Source organism: Lepidochelys kempii, chromosome 1, assembly GCF_965140265.1.
Source record: "Lepidochelys kempii isolate rLepKem1 chromosome 1, rLepKem1.hap2, whole genome shotgun sequence".
NCBI lineage: Eukaryota > Metazoa > Chordata > Testudines > Cheloniidae > Lepidochelys > Lepidochelys kempii.
In genome coordinates, this window is record NC_133256.1 from 219,476,358 (window position 1) to 219,487,899 (window position 11,542).

Sequence of the window (11,542 nt, forward strand, 5' to 3'; positions counted from 1 at the left end):
ACGGAGTAGAAGAGTAGATCCACTGGCTCCATCCCTTTCCTGATTCCACAGAACCACTCCCTGTGGACATATAGGAAGCCCTGGAGAGCTGGGCTCCACAGAACACAGGAGATTTTCACCTTTTGCATGAGCTCCTGAAATCCTGCCCCCTATGCAGCAGAACCATGGCGTACCTGCAGGAGGGGCAGGATTTGGGGCCTACTGTGCAATGACTTCTATGAGGATTAGAGTTCAGTTGTAGTTAGAAACAAGGGTTTGAAGGCTCTGTTGTGGCTTTACAGCCAAAGTAGCGCTGCACAGGGGAACTGGTGTGGAACTGTAAGGCCTGGATAGCCCCGCTGGAATCCCAGTACCCGTCGAGTGCTCAGACAGACACAATGCCTACAGGGCACTGGGGAGTACACTTACCCCTTTTTTCAGAGGTATAGCATGTGTTCCTCCCCCCACCCAAGCTGACACTGCCAGGTGCTGCACATTGGTAACAGGACCCTAGCCACACTCCAGCCCCACCCTCTCTGGCCTCTGCTTTCTGTCTCTTGCTAGGGCGAGATATAAGGCCTACAGGAGCCACAAGAGATCTGGGGAGAATTCCTCTAGAACAGGAGTTCACATAGGGCTGACACAAGCAGCCACACAAGTAGGTGGCATGTGAAAGGGGGCAGATTCAAAGGTGGGCCAGTTGAGGTCTTCTGCCTGTCTTGGGGAGGGCTGGGAAGGTGGGAGGGATCACGTTCTGGAACAGTGAGAGAGAAGTGTGGACTTAGGAGCAGGGAGAGAGACAGGAGTTGAGTAAACTTGGCTTGCACCCCTGACCTTAGAATTCTAAGGGCAAGTACTGCTGTACTTAAAGTTCTGTGATATAGTGGGAATTGGATACACAAGTTCTCTGTGTGTCAGTATAAGAACATCCCCCATTGTATTTGCAAGCCTCTAAAAAGAAGCATGTGTTCTGAGTTCCCAGGGAATCCAGGAATTCGGACTCTGTTATTTTTGTTCACACTGGACCAAACTGTGAAAATTGGCATTTTGCACCCACAAATAACTGGTCACAGTTAATTTGGAATGCAAACACTAGCACGTGGAGATTTGGCTTTGCACCTGCCAACATTTGTGTCCACATATAACTGCTAGTTCATTGTCTTTGATAGACCAGGTGTTTCAGAGGAAGCACCCTGCAGCAGGCAGATGTGGGATAATCTGCCCCCTACATTAGGTCACACCCTGGTCTATAAGAGTATGTCTACACTGCAATAAAACACCTGAAGCTGGCCCATGTCAGCTGACGTTGGCTTGTGGGGTTTGGGTTACGGGGCTATAAAATTGCAGTGTAGACATTCTAGCTTGGGATGGAGCCTGGTCTCGGTCCTTCCTTCCTTCCTTCCTTCCTTCCTTCCTCTGAAGGTTCAGATATGGGCCATTGCAAGAACCTGGACACAATTCTGGCACAACTAAGGCACAATCCTTCATACCCCTTTTCACCTAAGTAATCCTTACTCATGTGACTGTTCCCACTGGAGCTGATTCTGATCCCCCCCTCCTCTTCCCCCCAGCTTTACATCAGCATAATTCAATTGGCTTCAGTGGAGTAAGGTTTTGCAGGAACAGGCCCTTTACGAAACAATAGTCTGATCCAATATGGTAAATCGCTGTATGTTCCTATTTACACTGCCTGAGCTGGTTAGAATCAACTGAGCTATGCCGGTGGCATTTTGGGGTTCAAATATTTTGGGTTTTGATTTTTGATCAAAATTTTGTGTGTGGAGGGGGACATTCTGATCAGTTCTAGTTAATACATGGGGCCAAATCTCAGTTACACTGTTGTAAATCCAGAGTAACTCCACCGCTTGCAGTTATCCCATATTTACACAGATGTAAATGAGAGCTGAATTGAGCACATGATCTTTGCAGAAACCAAACCAATTTTCCAGCCTTCAGCCAGCCAGAATCCAGAATCAGGAATTCCTTAGCTCCTTTTTTTTCTGTTGTGATGTGAGATGCATGATGCAGAGAACACGTTTTCCCCCCAGCCACTAGAGGGATTTTTAGTTTAGACCATGCTGGGACAGTCCAATGATGCTCTCCTTTCTTATTCACAGTTGTTATTTGATGCTGTTTCAATGAATACTCACTGCTGCTGTTTGGAGTTGAAGCAAATAGAAAAAAGTGGATTAGTCATATCCCAAGAACAGTTTTCAGAGTAGCAGCCGTGTTAGTCTGTATCCGCAAAAAGAAAAGGAGGATTTGTGGCACCTTAGAGACTAACCAATTTATTTGAGCATAAGCTTTCGTGAGCCAATAAAGTGAGCTGTAGCTCACGAAAGCTTATGCTCAAATAAATTTTTTAGTCTCTAAGGTGCCACAAGTACTCCTTTTCTTTTTTCCCAAGAACAGTGTGAATCTATCAAGCTTGCATTCTGTGAATTAGCAGCTGAGGGTCTCAGATTGAAGCAGATCTTACCATATTATCCAAATATCCAGAGACAGAGTAAGGCTCAATTCTGCTCTTTTGTGTGCTGTGGTAAACCAGGGGTACCTCCATTGCAGTTCATCGTTACACCGGTGTAAGAGAGGGCACAGCCAGGCCCAGGAGCCCAGAATTTTGTCCTGCACCTGAGTTAGAAGTTTCTAAGCTGGCAGTAACAGAAAAAGTAATCTTAGATTTCCTGACTCAGAGAAACCTTTTGACCTGACATCGGATTTCCAGGGGACTTGGAAGGAATGTTTTGCTAGTTTCAGAAGTATGTTTGCTGGAGCAACGATATGAGAAAGTACAGAAGGGATCAAATTGGTTTTGAGTGGCACTAAATGCAGGGGGGGAAACCAACTAAAAACAATGCTCCTAACTGGGCCAAGGGAAGATAGAGGCAGGAATCTTCAGCTGGGAGGAAAAAGATACATTGAAAACAATTTCTGCCTGCAATTTGGCCAGGGTCTTGTACTTAAATAAATACAAACAGCCAAAACAGAAGAAAGAGGGCCTGATTCTCTGCTCTCACCTGTTTATCAGTCTTCAGCCAGGTAGAAATCTCAGCTTGGTGGTGACCAAGAAGCTATCTGAACAAATGCAGCATGAGAAATAGGGCTGGTTAGAAAATGTGGATTTGTTTTTTAACATCCTTAACACTTAAACAAAAACTAAAGATTTGTTGTTTTCATTGAAATTTTCAGTGGACAATTTCCATGTTTTGTTAAAAAAAACCAACCCACCCTGAAACCCCAAATACAGATTTTTTTCCCCCAATTTTCAGCCACTGAAAACTGAAAAATGTTGGCCAGAAACTGCAATATACCAGGGACCTGATTCTTATGTATAGCAGGTTTGCACTGGATTAATGGGAGACCTCAGGCCCTGGAATCTTCCCTCATGATGCATTTGCCACTCATCAAAACAAATCGGTGTTTTAGGGCCAAATCTTAAACCCCACTGCAAAGCTTGACCATATGCAGGGGCTCTTTGGAGGCCCGGTGGTGGGGGGAGGGAGGTGAGGAGTGGACAGAATCCTCTCCTCCAGAGTAAATAGCACCTGCACAGCTGTATTGGAGTCTGTGACCACTCTGTCCTCTTTGCGTGGTGGCTTTGATCAATGAACCTGCCTTGTCACAAACTCACTGGGCTACCCCTTCCATCCTGCCACGGAAAGAGACTGCAAAGCACTGCTGTACAGCACCTAGTGGGGCGGAGTCCACTATATCTAGGTGCTTCCCTGTTCACATAAGGGGGAAAGGCATGGCCATGTCTCTTAGAGACAAGAACTTAGAGGAGAATCAAAATCACTATCTTTACATATTTGATCAAGACAGCTTAGGCAGCAGTTCAGTGCAGGTGCACCACGGTAAAGCTGGCATAGGTGAGAGGAGACACTGTGTATATATTCTGTGATGTGATAATAGACAATTACTCATTTTTATTGAATCTCAGCAATATTCTTGAAGGAACTTAGAGTCTGTAAACTCATGTGATTAAGAATATTTGGTGAAAACTCATCTTTAGCTGGCTGCCCCTATGTTCTGCCAGTCTTCCCAAAGAGTCCAAACAGGGCTAGATGCTCCTCAGTGACTATGGGAGCTACTCACAAATAAGACCCAGTTCTAAAATCCTGTCTCAGCCTTTCCTCATGTAAACAATATAGGGCCTTATCCCGATTTCATTTCTGTGTTATCGTTGACTTCCATGGAGTTTCTCACTGGTGTAAGATCAGAATTAGGCCTGTGTACTGTTCAGAAGAATCTTGACAGTGAATTACTGTCCCACTGATACAGAACGGTGGGACGGGCTGTTGTTGTTAATCATGGAGCCTTAATGCAGCATGAGTGCCTTTTATGGATTTAAATCATTATTATTATTATCATTGTTATTTATTAACATTTGTATTGCAGTAGCATCTAAAGACCAACCAGGTCAATGCCAGGTGCTGTTTTGCTGGGTGCTGTTTACACGTCTAGAAAATGACAGAACCTGCCCCAAAGAGCTTACATTTGGAGCTGATTGGAAAAAGTCCTCCCCCCGACTCCCCCGCTGAAGTTTTCAACTGTGTGTTGAAAAACCCAAAACTTAATTATTTAGTTTTCGCAACTGAAAAAGTTTGGATGAAAAACTGAAAATATTCCAGGAAATCAGACACTTTCTTTGAAAAATTTCATTTATTCGACAGTCCAGTGTTCAACCGAAAAAGGTTTTGACGGGTCATTTTTGACCATCCATAGTTAATTGCTTTTATTTTGATGTTTTCAAAGATTTTCATGAAACTTAGCCACACAACTTCCAGTAAAGTAAATCATGGCATCAGAGAAATTAGAGATGGAAAAGACGTATTCAGTTATATCAGCCATCTTCCAGGATCCATTACAGCTTCATTCCCTATAGCATTTTATCCAATCCAGAAGTTTATATCAGTGTGAGAGCCAAATCAGACTCTGTGACTCTCTCCTCAATTTGTGGATCTTCTGGTTCCCCCTTTGTGCTGCTTTTATATGAGAAGAAGAAATGGTAATAGAGGATTTCCACTTCCTTTGAGAAGATTTTGCCCTTAGAATGTTTTCCTTTTTAAATTTGCCTTTTCTCAATATCATCTTATTACTCTTGTTTTTACCTCCTTGTACCATTCTAAACAATTCTTCTCCCTCATTGCTGTTTACATCTTTCAAATGCTTCATCTATCTATTACTTCTCCTTTGGTGTGTTTTCAGTCTGGTTCTTTCTACTTTGTACCTTTAATATGGGAAAGATGTTGACAAGTTGCCGAGAATTTGGAGAAAGGCAACAAAAGTGATTGAAGGTCTCTAGAGATTGATTTATGAAGACATGTTTCCTCATTAATCAATCCCTTGAGTTCTTCAAGCATTTTTTGTTGCCCTTCTCTGAATTCATCCAGTTTGTTGACATCTTTTTTGGTATTGAAGTGTCCAGGACCCAGCATAGTATTTAAGGCAGAATCCCAGCAGAGCCTTTTAGAGGGACACTGTCAATTTAAGCCATATTGCATTACAAAGTTCAGATCCAGCCTGGTAAATGTTATCCGAAGGGACTTTGAATTGGTATTAGTGCTTTCAAAAGGCTCAATCCTGTTCCCATCCAAGTAATTAGACCTAATTCACTGATGTCTTACATCTTGTGTAGTCAGCTAATACCTGTGCAATTATGTGGGTGTTTAAAACTACCGTTCCGGTCTGGTAATGTTTTATACTCACAAGTATAAATGATGACCTAGGTGCAAGGCAGTAGAGAATCAGGCACAAAGTGAGTTTTGCCAGTGATTTCCCTTCTATTATATATCAGTGTTTCGAATTAATAGTTCCCTTGGGGCTTAATTCTTTCACCTTACATATAATAGCATTATATTATGCCAAATATTCTTGAAAATGGAAGTGCTTTAGTAAAAATGTACCACTTATGGTAGAATCAGACCCTTGATTAGCTTGCAGTTTTCCCAGGTTGGTTCTCATAGTGTTATTTCCTGCATCCATCTCTCCCAGTTTATAGTGTATCTCTGCCTTCACAGGTGTTTGCAATATCGCCTGCTCTCCTTTATGCCACTGCAAACCCCTGAAATCAAGGGAGTTGCTCTGGTATAACTGAGAGCCAAATGTGGCCCTTAGCGTTTTCAGCAAATTTAATTAACTTGCCGATAGCATTTGCCACTTCTCCTAGATCATTAATAAAGATGTTAAGTAAAACCAGGGCTAATACTGATCCCTGCAACTCCCTACTGGAGACTTTTGGCCAACTTGATACAATGTACAGTATTATTACCCTTTGTTTATGCTCCTTCACCCAGTTTTCAGACCGTGAAAAAGTGCTTATACTCAAAAAAATTTGAATTATTTTTTTCAAGCAAGTCTTTTTTTTGAGGCACTGCATTCAATGGTTTACTGAAGTCCAGCTGTATTGTATCGGTTGTGATCCTTTTTCCCATTCATTTTGAAATTCTCTCAGAATAAACGATCAGGTTTCTCTAGCATGAGTTCTGGGTTTTGCTAAAACCATGCTGCATATAGCTATGGTATCATCTGAGAACTAAGTCCTGCTCTTGGTTACACATGTAGAACTGCCACTGAGTTCAGGGGTGAGTGCACAGGGTAACTGAAGGCAGAGTTGTGCCCTAGAAGTATACAGGTTTTCCTCTTAATACGTATTGCATTATTTACTGAGAATGGAATCCTCTTGCTCTTCCCCTATTTCTCTATGACTCTAGTGGTTCAGGAACTTCCCTAGCTAATTCCATTAATAATCTGTGATGCAGGTCTGTCAGACCCACTGATCCGTGTTGTCTTGAGACAGCCAATCAGTCCTTGCATATCTTTCAAGGTTCCAAAAACACAGGTTAAATCAGAAACTTTCTATTCATCAAGGTTTTGTTGTTGTTGTTGGGTTTTTTTTAAGTTTCATGTGACTGCTAATGATTTATTAAATGAGCAACTTTGCAGAGCCATATGCCCCCAGGTTCCCTGCCCCCGGACTTTTTTTTAATGTCCCTCCAGGAGTGGTAACCTTAGAGCCAGAATTCATTACGTTGAATGGCAGTTATGCAGCTAAATGTAATATATCTTTGAAAATGCCTGTGTCTGTTATTTTACAGATATGGGGCCTAGGGAAGTGGGGCTGGGAGCTGGCTGAGGGGGTGAAATGATTTTGGGGTAGAGGAAGATCCATGGATAATGGCTAGTAATATGAATGGTATTTATGACAATAAATCGTGAGTGAAGAAATATGGAAGACAGACTGGCCTGTGGCTGTGAACATGGTGGAATTACAGGACATGGAGTGGTCTCCTTGCATATCCATTGCATGCCATGAAGCATAGTTCTGCAGAAGCCTCTGCAATTGACTCACAAAGGAGGATTTGGTTGTGGGACAGGCTAGAGATGGGTTGGGGGTGGGATCAGTAGAACTGCTGCTATGTGGACCCTCTGGTTTATCTTTGTGCAGTGAAACTGAAGATTGGCTTGTGTAAACTGCTTCAGCCCAGAGGCTATAGTACCAGTCAATGAGGAGATGGACAGTTGCTCTGTGCCATGTTCACAAACTGGGAAAGGGGTTTCTGATCTCTTCTATGTGCTGCATACTTCCCCTGTGCACAGCAAATGTTCTTGAGCTGCGTGAAGTGATCATGATTTGGTCCTATGCATTTCACTGTAACAGTTGGGGGCGGGTGCAGAGAGAGGAATTGGATTCTTTGAACTTATGTTTTTTACTGAAAAAAAAAAAGAGAAACAAAGAGGAAAAATCAAAATGATTGCAGAAACACACCATTCAGAGCTATATAGGGTCAAATCCTGGTCCCCAAAACCCAGCGTGAATACACTAGTTGTATGCAGGAGGACTGCACCAGAATTTGAACGGCAAAAGCCCTCCCTCCCCAGAGACATCTCTGCAGCTTCTCCATGGCTGCTACTGCAGTCCCTGGACTGCAGAACTGCCCACAGCCTACCATAGAGGCCCAATTCAGGAAGAATTCCTTATTCAGGACAGCACTTAAGCATGTGGATAAGTCCTTTTTGAAGTCAGTGGGATTTAAGCTTGTGATGAAGTGCTCTCTTGAATGGGGATGGACTTAAGCACAAGCTCATGTACTTTCCTGAATCGGGGCCACAGTATATAAATATAGATCCAGAGGGAGTCTGTGTGGTCCCATTGGCCATGCCTTTGCTTCTTGCTCAGTCCTTCCCTGCCTCTAAATGGCTGTGTAGATTGAATGGTGCTGTCTAGGGGCAAAGCTTATTGAGCCCCATCCGTATATATTCCTGCTCTGATCCCCTGGCCCTTCCAGGGGAGTGACACCAAGGCTTATCTCTTCAGGGCCTTCTGAAAAAAGGAAGACAGAACCATACATTACAGATGCTAGTCATGTCACTTAATGTGTATTGGAATATACCCAGATACCATGGTGATAGGCATGGTATAATAATCGAAGTAGAATAGAATTTTGCATCTATTACTTGAGCCAGAGGATTTAGCCCTCAGATAATTTCAAAATATGTATGGCAGTATTTAACAGCTAATGATTGTTTGGATCATTAGCATGTGAACACAAACTCATTTATCTGGTTATTCCCCACAGGGCCCTGTTGGAATCACTATGTACTATTGTATCCCAAGTCCTGATTGGACAGTGAAAAATCCACAACCCATTGATTATTAGTGCATTACATATAATGTCTCCAAAGGCCTAATTCACTGTCAAGGTTCTCCTGAACAGTACAGGCCTAATTCTGATCTTACACCGGTGAGAAACTCCATGGAAGTCAACGATAACACAGAAGTGAAATCGGCATAAGGCCCTATATTGTTAAGAAGTACTTAGTGACTGTTTTCTATGTGGATTAGTGATATGGAGAGCTGGATGGGAACTAGAAATGTGGGCATTTTTTTTAAAAAAAAAATCCATTCCAAAACTGAACGAAAGCAAATTCAAAAATTCCCACAAAATGAAATTATGTCGATAAAAAGGTTGTTTGGGGTCAACCACGGTGTTTTGCTTAGATAAAAGAAAAAATGTTTTGTTCTAAATTTGACTTTATAAATACTGTTGTAGTGTTTTTAAAAAATAGAAATGAAAAGTCATATTAAAATGTAAAATATATAAACATTCCATTCTGAACATTTTGACATTATCAGAGATGGGACTTTTTGACCTTATTAAAACTCTTTGTTCCATTTTTTCCGAAGCAAAATTTTGTTGAAATTGGCACATTTCCTCAGAATGATTCACTTTTGACGAATTGGCAGTTTCCCACAGGAAAATATTCCATCACAAAATGTGCAACTAGTTCTCGTGACACGAGACACCAGGAAAACTCCATGTATCGTTCCACGGGGCTGCCACATATTAATATTCAGTTTACTTACCTGTTAAAAAGCCTTGCAGAGGTTTTACTGAAGATTGCTATGACACATCCTGTACACAGGGTATGCCTTCCAAGGGAAAATGTCTAGGGTCGAATCCTCCTGTGGGGTTATGATAGTGGGCAATTTGTCCCAGGTTGCACTGAATATTTTCTCAACACAAGACTAGAAGGTGTTCAACATTCAGATGAAAGCACAGAGCAGGTTCCATTACAAATGTGCAGATTCTGCCCAAGAGCAACTTGCCTGCGTTTTGTAAATTTGTCCCTATAATTATAAAAAGGATAAAAGGACTATTTAAAAAAAAACAAAACCATTTATGAACTAAGGCCAACGTTTTCCCAAGTGTACACTGATTCCAGGTGTGCAAAAGGATGGGATTTTCCTAACTCTGCTCCCCTGGAAGTCGGTGGTAAAACCCTCGCTGGCTCCCAGCGGAGCAGAGTTACTGCACACAGTGAACCCTTTGAAAATCCCCCTCTGTATGTCTCAAGTTGGCCACCCAAAAACGGAGGCATCCAGAAGCAGAGGGTGATTTTTGATTAGCAGTGTGGTCCCACCATTCGGATCGGAGAGTCTCTGCAGCGTTTCAGTGGAAGTCTGCAGAACGGGAAGAGCTGAAATAACCGCAGTGAAAGTGCAGGCTACTAGCATGACATTGAAATTCCTCCTGCAACTAGTCCTCTCAGCCCGGAACAGAGCTGGTGTGTAAAGCACTAAGCTTTACTTTAATTCTGTTGCTTTCCCACTTATTATTCATTGCCTGTCTATATTTGTTCATTTCCTATCTATATGTGTTCCTGGGTTTTACAGTGTTGCCAACTCTTGTAATTTTATTGTGAGTCTTGTGATATTTGATGTTTTGCTTAAAATCCCAGCTCTTGGGGGGCATTGGATTAAGTGAGCCTCTCAGCTTTCATTTAAAAGAAAAAAACGTTTCTAGCCCTCATGACTGGGGAGAAAAGTTTGATGCATCCTACAGGCTCAGAAACCAGAAGGCAGATAAAAGGAACTCCAAATTTATTGTTCTTAAACAAATCGCATGATGTTTCTGGCTGGCAATTTTGAGCATTTGGGGTTAGCAATACTGTATTTGGGCTATAGATACATCCTGGTTTACAGTAAAACAATCTTCTATGCTAGGTATAATGAGCTAATGAAAGCACATAGGAACCCAAAGAAATGGAGCATAAAAGTCTGAGTTTGTTCTGTGATGAATTAAGCTTTTTCGCTCTTGTCACACCACAGAGGGTAAAATGAGGGTAATGTGAGTGATGAAAACCTGTTTCTTTACATGACTGTGAAACAGTTTCCTTTTTAGTCAATGTGGGTTTGTTTTACGGTATATGAAAGAGCAAGATCTGGGGGGTTTCTGCAGATACCCACAACATCTGGCTATTTATCTGTCACTTTGCCACCGGGGAGCAGACTTCTGCTCTTCAGAAGCCTGATCTAAAACCCATTGTCTTCACCGGGCTTTGAATCAACCCCTGAGATGAAGGGATTGGTAACCTTTGCCTGCAGAAAAACAGGACTGCAAGACCTGAAAGAGATTCTTATCATTCCCCACCATATAGTGCAACTGATCTTACAAATTCAGCAGGCTCATCCTTTACACAGGAGACCGCCAGAGAAACCCCAGGATAGAAAAGTTTATGTGGTGTTGGTGACTTAGCAGTTTGCTCAGATTCAGTGCGGCATCAGGGCCTCAGCACGGTGCTGGGGGGCAGTGTGCTGTTGGAGATGCTATCATTTTGGTGAGACATAAAACGAAGGTTCTGATCACTTGGAGTTATTAAAGGTTTTCAAAGAGCACGAGTAGGTGGTGTTAACTGTGGCATGCCGGCCAAATTCCAAAGTGTTTTTTTACATCCCTCCTAACTAAATCTGCCCTGCAATTTCAATTCTACATGGTATTCTTCACTACCTGTCTCCAGCTGTTGTGTAGCCTCATTGTGCATAAGCAGCTGTTACATTTCACCAGACAAGTGTCTGGATTTCAATGCGGAGTGAAATAATTCCAGCGTTAAAGTTTGTAAAGCATTTTGGGAATCTTCAAGAGGAAAAACACTATATAAATGTCAGCTACTTTATAGCCCTTAATGTGCAATCAATCACTTACCCATTTCAGTGTGCTAAGGCATTGTTTTGCCTGATTAACCACCCCTTGGAAATCCTTAGCCTCTGAACTATCATAGC